The sequence below is a fragment of the Equus caballus genome, chromosome 7 (assembly GCF_041296265.1).
Source record: "Equus caballus isolate H_3958 breed thoroughbred chromosome 7, TB-T2T, whole genome shotgun sequence".
NCBI classification, from domain to species: domain Eukaryota; kingdom Metazoa; phylum Chordata; class Mammalia; order Perissodactyla; family Equidae; genus Equus; species Equus caballus.
Window position 1 is genome coordinate 79,068,907 of NC_091690.1, and position 9,985 is coordinate 79,078,891.

A 9,985-nucleotide genomic window follows, 5' to 3' on the forward strand; every position below is an offset into this window, starting at 1 on the left:
AGCTTGACTGCAACCTCATGAGAAACATTGAGCCAGAACCCAGCTAAGCCACCCCTGGATTCCTGACCCAGAGAGACTGTGAGAAAATAAATATTTGTTGCTTTAAGTTCCTAAGTTTTTGGATAATTGTTATGTAACAACAGATAATTAATTCAGCGTGAAAAACAATCAAGTGATTGATAAATTGGAGTGATGACTCAGATACGGGATTCTGAATGGAATCAAATGTTTAATAGAGTCAAAGTCTAGGAAATACAATGATATGTTTAAGGATGCATCACTGTATAAAGCAACATAACACAGGATGTTATCCCAAACCATCCATTTTCATGATTCCACTTGGTTCTTAAGATATGAATGTAAATCTGTTTTTCAGAAGAGACAACACAAAGGCTCAGGTGGACCCTAGTGAGACAATTCTGACTTGTTTTCCCTTCCTTTCCAATGACATATTATGAAAACACAGAAAGTTACATAGGAATATTGGTCAAAAGTCTGGGAGGCTTGAAGTAGAGCCGCTCACCAGAGTGTAGAGAGGGCCTTAAGAGTGGAGAATACTGAGAGATCCAGGCTTTCACCTACCAAAGGCTGCAAAGAGCCACTCCTTGGACCCCTCCCCTCTCCAATCACACGCAGCAGGCTCCTCGTTAGTAAGTCTCTTTCTGGATGCTTCCAGGGAATTCAATTCCCAATATTCAATATAGCTGAGGGCATAATATAGACAAATGGTGGAGCACTGTATCCAGAGATATCAAGTTGATAGCACAAAACAGTAGAGGCAGAGAAAGCTTTGAAGCCTGCTTGCTTTTATTAGTAAGTTTTTGTTATAGTCATGGCTGTTATAACAGATTCCTGGTGTTTTCCATCTTTATATTTGTGTTATTATAATTCTAAAACTAAATTAATCTCCAAATACATAATTGCCAAAGTCCTGTTCTATTTTAAATTGTGATTTTATTTAATATTACAATACAAGTTCGTTTCTAGAATTTGCCTGAGACAGGGCCCTGGTCAGTCAGATAGTGTGGTGTCTTTGGGCAGACTCCAGCTCTCCTGCTCACTGGCTGTGTCACGGTGGGCAAGTGACTTACTCTCTCCAGGCTTCAGCCTCCTCACTTGTAAGGTGAAGATAATAAAAGCACTTACCCGATAGCATTACTTTGAGGATCCAATGAATTAATGCTTATAAAGTGCTTAGAACAGCAACAGCTCCACAAATGGGTTTGCACTATGTTAGCAGTTGGTTTTGTGATAGAACAGTAAATTCTAGGGGGTGTTGGGGTGTTGGTGACGAGAAAAGAAACCTCAAGCTTCCCCAGTACAGAGAAGTTCCTCTTGCCTCAGGAGTCAGCCTGACCCAGAAACAGCATTAGTGGTGTGACATAAGGCTGTTTTGTGTTCCCTGAAAATTCTAGATTAATATTAATACTCATGGAATAGTCTCTGGAGGCCCAGACTTGGACCTGCACACACCTTAGCCCTGTTGGGCCTTAACTCATACATATTCACTCAGACAAATATGGCTTAACCTGGGCGAAATAATCAGCATATTGGGCCTTTGTTTTTCATTTTATGGTTCTGTCTTTTCTTTTGAAAAACAAATGATTTATTCTCTTGTCTCTCTGGGAGCAGAGCAGGTCATAAACTGAAAACAACTGTCTGTGGAAAAAAACTTTCCAGACAACAGTTCTTCTAATAGACAGAACATAATCTATTCAGTAGAGAAAGCCAAGCTTGCTTGCTTGCTATTTTTTAATACTCTAAAAAAACCCCTGAGACTGGTAGCTTTTCCATGGTCATCTTTATCTGAAGCTTCACAGTGAATAGACTCCTCCTGGCAGGAATATGGAATGGAGGCCCAGAGACTGACAAGCAGGAGATATGAGGCCCCCCCAGGCTTGTTCTCGGGAGTAAACCTGCTAACTTGAAGGAAGGCTGCTGGTTTGAGGTTGGGCTGGGAATTCTGCGGGCATAAAGAACTCTCTTCCTCTCTCTGGACTAATCAACACATGTAACCACACACTCAGAGTCTCTCTCATACATCCAGCATGCACACACTACTAAATTTCACATTTACTCTTTTACATTTTGTGTGCATGCACACACACACACACTCCACTCACCTATGAACACTCACACCTTCAAGACACATTCACAGGAACATGGTGGTCATGGTTGAGGGGTTGAGTCAGAGAGAATGACTGAGAGGTGAAGGGCTTACATCAGTTCAGAAGACGGAGCTTTTTGATAGATTACTATCAAAGTACGACTGCGACATCACACCTTTCTCAAGTCCTTTGACAGGATTCATAAGCGTGAGGCACGAAGCCAGGAAAAACTCTCTGCAGGTATTTAATATTTATCTTTAAATTCAGCTGCTTGAAGTCTGTCTATTTGGGGTGAGGAATTCTACCTGATCTCGAAATACTAGATTAGGAGAGGAAGAGGAATTTCAGTCATTACCCAATCAACAGGCACTTAACTGATGCCTACCATGGGCCAGGCAGTGCCATGAGCACTGGGCTAGAGGGATGTTTGAGGCATGATTCCTACCCTCATTGTAGTCTAACAGGGGAGATGAGACTAACACACACGAGACAGACTGATTCAAGATCAACGTTATATGGTCAATGCCCCATAGGACCTTGTCTTGTCAAATACGTCCATTTTGGCAATGAGACACTGATATCCAGAGAGTCACTTTCTTATGGCAACACAACCAGATAATAGGAAAATGCTTCTTAGTAGAATTACTCTCTCCATCCCTCTATATTCTTTTGTAATTCTATAAAAAACTTTAACCTGGCCCTGTAGTTTAACTAGGTGTCACCCGTCTGTCCCTCCCCCAGGATTGGGAGGTCTCACAAGGTAAGAACCTGATCTTATATATTTTCAAAGCTCACAGTGACCAACACAGTCATAACTATCCAGGAGGTGCTCAATTCATCAGCCTGAAACCTTCTGAAATAGTCCAGGTAACTTTGCTTTTGGCCCAGGGCTCCATTCATTACACAAGAAGCAGCACAGGTAGTAAAGAACTAAATCTCGGATACAAATTCAAGGTAAGATATTTCAAACTTGGCACAAAAATGACAGACACATTTCCAAGCCTTTCTGTTTTCTTAGCCACTTTGACCTCAGCTCTTGTATAATTTTACAGACAAAGGGAATGTATTTTCATTTCAGCCAGCAGGAAAAGGTCAGTTTCCTCAGGTGCTTTTGACTCTTCATTCACAGACAGAATCATTGAAAGGTTTTGATATATTTCTCCTTAGCGTTTTTTGAAATTATAGCAGGTCATGCAATCATCAAACATTTATTTCAACAAGAATTTTTTCAATCATTTCCTCTGTGCCAAATACTGGGCAAGTTGTTGGCTACAAACTTGCCTGACTGAATTATTGAACACTTACTATATGGAGAGAAAAAAAATAACAGCATAGCTGTGATATTATTTTCCTAGGGCTGCTGTAACAAATCGCCATAACCTTAGTGGCTCAAAACAACAGACATTTATTCTCTCACAATTCTGGAGGCTGGAAGTCCAAAGTCAAGGTGTTGGCAGGGCCACACTCCCTCTGGATGCTGTAGGGAAGAATCCTTCCTTGCCTTCTCCTAGCTTTTACTAGTTCCTGGCAATTTCTTGGCATTCCCTGGCCTGTAGCTGCATCACTCCCATCTCTGCCTCTGTCTTTATCTCTGTGTATCTCTCTGTGTTCTCTCCTATTCTTAGAAGGAACCCAGCCCTAAAGCTGAGATGATTTCATCTCCAGATCCTTAACTAAGTATATCTGCAAAGACCTTGTTTCCAAATGAGGTCACATTGTTGACGTTCCAGCTAGACGTGAATTTTATAGAAACACTATTCAACAGCTGTCCCTCCACTTTGCTGGCTTGGGTCTGCATTGAGAAGACTGACAGTAGAAGAGATGATAGTGGAGGGAAGCTTGACTTTGTTTCCATGAGTGAGTTCCTTCCATCTTGCTTCTGGTTCTCCACAGTCTTACTCCTGTCCTGCATGTATCCAGATCCAGACTGCTCACTTGGATTCTGAGTTCCTGATTCACTTGATTCATTGACATCTGACACTGGCTCTTATGTGTTTGCCAAGCTATTAACCCCTGCTCTCACTAGTACCCTGGCCCATCTGGATTACGTGCTCCTCATCATTATCTACCTGTCTCATTTAACATATATTCACTGGACACTTCCTGAGTTTTAGGCAGTGTCTTGGACACTGGACTCTCAGCGAAGACAGACAAAGTCCCTACTGTCATGTGGAATAAGGGAAGGGAATAAACAAAAAACAAGCAAATAGATACTTGGCACCAAGAACAGTTTCTGGCACATAGTAAGTGTTCAATAAAAATTTGTGATTTGATAGAATGAGCAAGATAGTTTCTAACAGTGATATGAAGGAAATAGAGTATTGTTAAATAGAGCATTTAAATAGGGTAAGCATGGAAGGCCTCTCTAAGAAGGTGATGTTTAAGCTACAATGTGAAGAAAAGGAAAGAGCCAGCCAAGGAGATATGTCTAAGGTAGAGGAAAGAGCAAGTGAAACATGGCTGAATTGAGAACAACCTGGTTGCATTTGGGGACAGAAAGATAACAATGTGACTGAGACATACTAAGCAAAGGGGAGAGTAGGTGTCAGAAAGATAGAGGGAAGCTCAGATATATTGGACACTATAGGTCAAACAAAGGAGTTTAGGTTTTTAATTTCCTGTACAACTGGAAGCCATTTGAGGTTTAAGCAGTGAATTGATGTGACTTAACTCATGAATTAAAACGTCACTATAGCTGCTCTGAGGAGAAAGGATTGTAGGAGGCAAGACCAGAAGAAAGAAGAATGCTTAGGAAGTGCATCAGTTAGGATGTTTTAGTTCACAGACAGGTTATAGGTGTAAAAAATATTGATCCCTTCAGTCCTTAGTGTAACCAGGAGAAGACGGGGCTGGCCAAAGCCACAGGATTGGTCTGTCTACAGACTCATCCATTAACCTGAGCTTGCTGAATAAATAGCATCATTTGCCATGTCTGCCACGACGTAAAAAAGATTGGAAAGCATTGCACTAATGAACATTTTTCATGCTTTCTGGCCATCAAGCTCCTTTTACACACCCTTTCTATGTTTGGAGAATTTCCCACTGTGGTAAGCAGCCTCCAAGATGGCCTCCAGTGCTCTTGACATCCTGTTATTCACACCCTGGTGTAGTCCCCTCCACACCGTATTAGGGTTTAGTTTGTGTAACTAATAGAGTGTGACAAAAGTGATGGTATATCACTTCTAAAGTTAGGTTATAAAAGACTATGGCTTATATCTTGGGCTCTATCTCTCTCTTTGATCATTCACTCTGAGGTAGCCTGCTGCCATGTCTTGAGAATATCTGGGTATCCTTATGGAGAGGCCCACATGGTGAGGAACTGAGACTTCTAGCCAACATCCAATCAGTAAACCTTCTTGTAAATGGCCCCAGTCAAGACTTCAGATGATGCAGCCCTGGCCGAAAACTTGACTGCAGTCTCATGAGAGACCCTGAATCAGAACCACCCAGTGAAGCTGCCCCCAGATTCCTGATGCTCAGAAGCTGTGAAATGACAAATGTTGGTTGTTTTAAGTTGCTAAATTTTCGGTAATTTGTCGCATAACAATGATAACTAATGCATCCCTTTTGGGAGCCTTGTCACCCCAAAGTAGAAGCCAATAACTCTTTAGTAGCCTCCCTTGCAGCTAGGATGAAGGTAAGTAGCCTGAGCTTTGCCAGTCTGACTCATCTGGCTGAGTCTTCAATTCAGGAAAAAATGACATGAAGAAGGGGGTGCTGCAGAGAACTGATTCTGGGGAAGATGGTGGAGGGAGATTCAGCTTTCAGAGGCGGCAGAAGTAAAGCTGCTAGTGGTGAGTCTCATGCCCAGCTTCTATCCATGTGAGCTGCTGTGCCTGCACCCAGCAGTGGTGAGAGTGGTAAGGCCTCCACTGGAACTGTCGTCTGATGTAACATGGACATTGTTCCTGGACTCCAAACCTGATTCACTCCAGGAAATTCTTTCACACATTTTACTTAAGTGATCTAGTAGGCTCCATTGTTGGCACCTAGGAACTCAGACTGACACAGAAGCCTTTGGAAACAAGTAAGAGAAAATGCTGTCTCGAAGTGGCTTTATTAATATGGAAGTGAACTGCCCCCCACAACAAGAAGTACAGAGGAAGGAGACTGTGGAGGAAGGCCATCAAGACTCCAGCTCCACTCTACTAGAGCTCTTGAGGCTGTGCCCTTCCACATGTGTTTGTTCCATCCTCTTTGCTTGTTGCAGTTTGGCTGTGGCTGTTCCATGTATCAGATTTGACATGAAAATGTCCAGAGGGAGAAGGAGGCTCCATATTCCTTGCATCCTCTTGTAAGAGTGAGGAACCTTAATCAGGAACCCTCCATAAACTTTCCTTCATGTCTCATTGACCATAATTTCATCAGACGCTCCTTCCCAAAGCAGTCACTCATAAAGAGGATGATATTACCACAATTGTCTTGGACTAATTAGGTTCTACCTCCAGGATCTGGGGATGGAGCCAGACTCCTTGAAGCATCTGGCCAGGTGGAAGAAGGTGGTTACATTTAAAACATTAGGGCTTTTCTGGAGATTAACAGATGCTGGGTGAGCAAGCAATACTGTCTGCTATAAGAGGGTATTACAGGTCCAGGCAGAAGTTAATAGTGGCTTGCATTAGGTAACAGGGTGGAAACAGAGAGAGGGAAGCAGACTGAGGGTATATTACACATTTAAAGCAAGAAGATTTGCTGGTGGATTGAATTAGGAGGGAAAGGGAAAAGAAAGGAATGAAGGGAACAATGCATTAGTTTAGACCTGAGCATTTAAATGAATAATTTACTCAAATGAGGAGGGTTGGGAAGAAACAAAGTGAGGTGAGGGTGAAGTTACACATTTAAATGGTTACCCAGCAGATTAACATATAGTTTGGAGTTCAGAGGGAGATCATGGATGGAGATATGAATTTGAGATTAATCAGTATAGGGAGGGAATTTAAAACCTGAGGACTGAATGGAATGGCTTAGGAAAAAGTATAGCAAGAAAGGAGTGGAGTTCAAAGAACCAAGTTTGGGGCATCCAACAGTTAGAGGTCAGGTAGAAGAGGAGATGTCAGTAAAGGAGAATGAAAGAGAACAGCCTGTGAGAAAAGAACACCAAGATAGATCTCAGAGGACATGAGATGGTTCAAGTAATTGTTCTCCAGCCTCTCCAGTCCGAAATTCTCTCCACCCTCCCCGCTCTGTCCCTGGATATCTACATTGAAGGGAACAACCGTCTTCTGCATCTGTGTTTGAAGTTCGTATATCAGATTTACTTCAAGCGAGTTTCACCCCCAGTTGAGCCTAAAAACCACTGGAGACTGAAGAAAGATAGGAATGTAATCGAGAGGAAAAAAGCACTTTAGAAAACTTGTCTACTTTTTCTTTCTTGAATAATATATGCAAGGTATTTTCCTCATAAATGGCATGGTAAAAGGCTAAAAAAATAAAACCACAAAATAAGCTTTGAATACATCTTTTTATACCCCAAACATTTTAAAACAAAAAGTGAACAAGACCAACTCTTACTATTTTATTGAGACCGTACCCTTAAAGCAGTTTACAGATAGCATTATGTTGCTTTAAATAGAACTATTTCAAAAAGGACAACTGATATATAATGATTTTTCTCTCTTTCTTTTTTTTCTTTTAACACCTGAAAGAGAATTAAGGCATGTCCTTTTATTCTGATCAATGGGAGTTATAGTTTAAAAGGTACACGTCTTCTTCTAATTAAACCCTCAAAGTCAGGCAGCCATCTACAGTTCATTAAAGTTCAGATTTTGCATAAAACCTTCATTATCTAAACTTGATGAGTTTCCCTTCCTTTCAATACATTGCACTCTCTCAGAAGAGGTCTGAACCCAAAAGATCCTTCATGAAATGTGAAGTAAGCCCTCCCCCTCGCTTACTGCTGTGCCCTGATGAACCTGAACAATTCTAACCATCTTTGGAAACAAATACTCTTCTGCAGGGAATAAAATGATTCAAAGGAAAAGTAGCGTATTTGCTGCGTCCATATGCACCCACAGACGTTGTTTGGTATTGCAACAAATAGTCCATTACTTCCTATACTGGCCAAGCCCTGAAAACGAGTTACTCTTATTTTGCCTTCTTGTTGGCAAAAAAAAAAACACACACACACACACACACAGAGCACGTATTTTAGAGATCCATATGAAAATGAAAGAAATGAGGTTAACAGAGAAACTTAGTAAAGTGCTTCCCAGGTATGAAGAGAGAAAAAAATATGCGTTCGTAAAGATGGCAATTATTTTGCACTTATTGAATGGGAGAAAAATTTATGTCTAGTCAATGGAAACTCTCTATGCAAAATCTGAGCTTTGATGAGTTGCAAATGGAGAAGTTGAGGTCTCTGTGTTGGAGGGTGGCAATTCCAATGCCTACAAGGAAGGCAGAAGTGCAAAAGAGAAGGTGAAAGAATGCACGCCAGGAGAAAACCAGAGGAGAGGATCCTGACCACAGTGGGATTGCTCATTTCCTAGTCAAGCGGGACTGGGTTAGCGGAATAGGAGAATAGGGTGTTTTGCTTGTAATTTATTGTATAATCACCTGGATTTTAATCAACTTTTTAGTAAGTTACATATAATTTGTTTTAGAGTGTGGATTTGGTTTCCTTGAAGTTGTCCAGGGAGATCATAAGAGTCTCCAAGAATGTATATAAAACTTGAAAAATCCTGCCAGGCATTTCTCATATGAAGTTCATGGGGAAGCATATTGTGTGATAGTTAAATTTCAGTTCTTGGAGTCTCCCCAACGTGAGTTTCAATCTTCGTTCCATTGCTTGCTAGCTGTGTGACCTTGGGCAGGTGACTTAGGCCTCAGAGTTTCAGTGTTCCCATCTCTGAAGTCAGGATGATAATAACAACATCTGTTTCAAATGGTTGTGGTAATGATTCAATTAAACCTAGCGCATAAAGCACAGCATACAGTTCACGGTACAGAGCAATTGCTCAATAAATGTCAGCTATAAGTGGACGCTTAGGCCAATCTGGAAAGACCCCACAGGCCATAAATGTACATTGGCCAGACCCTGTCCATCCTCACATGCAGAAAACAAAATCAAGGTGTAGGTCTGATTGCATCCACCAGAGTTGGTGAAAGCACAGTGTCAGCACTGCTCTTTTGGCCGCTTGGGCTTGGTCAGTTTCAGGATGTAGGCTCTGTGCTCTCCTGGATCCGCTTACTCACCTGCAGAGGAGGGCGGTGTTAAAGGCAGGGCCCAGGAGTCACATAGCCCATCATGACCACTGACTAGCTGTGTGGCCTTGGGCAGGATACTTAATTTCTGTGCTTATGTTTCCTCAGCTGAAAAGTAGGGATAATTAATAACAATACCTTCCACATAGGGTTGTGATGGAGATTATATGAGCTAATATATTGAGACCATTTTTTAGAGTGTCTGGCATATAGTATGAGCTCAAAAAACTATAGTAAAAATAATAGTAATGTTATAATTATAGTAATAACTTTGAAATAGACTTCGAGGATTCCAAATTCTGCTTTGCTTCTGGACAAAAACTTTGCAGAATGGATTTATGGAAAGAAAATTCGAAAGAAGAAAATTAGGAGAGGTAGTTTAGAGGTGGGAAAGAAAAGTCAAGAAATTTGCAATAGAGATAACAAGGTATAAGCAATACTATGAGGATAAAGCTTTAAATAATAACGCACAACATAAGAAGAATAAGAAAACTTAAATATGGAAATTTAATATTCAACCCAGAAGTTGTATCGAAAAACCCTTCCATTGGGCCAGCTCGGTGGTGCAGTGGCCTGGGTTCGCTGGTTCAGATCCCGGCTGTGGACATACTCACCGGTTGACAAGCCATGCTGCGGCAGGCATCCTACATATAAAATAGAGGAAGATGGCCACG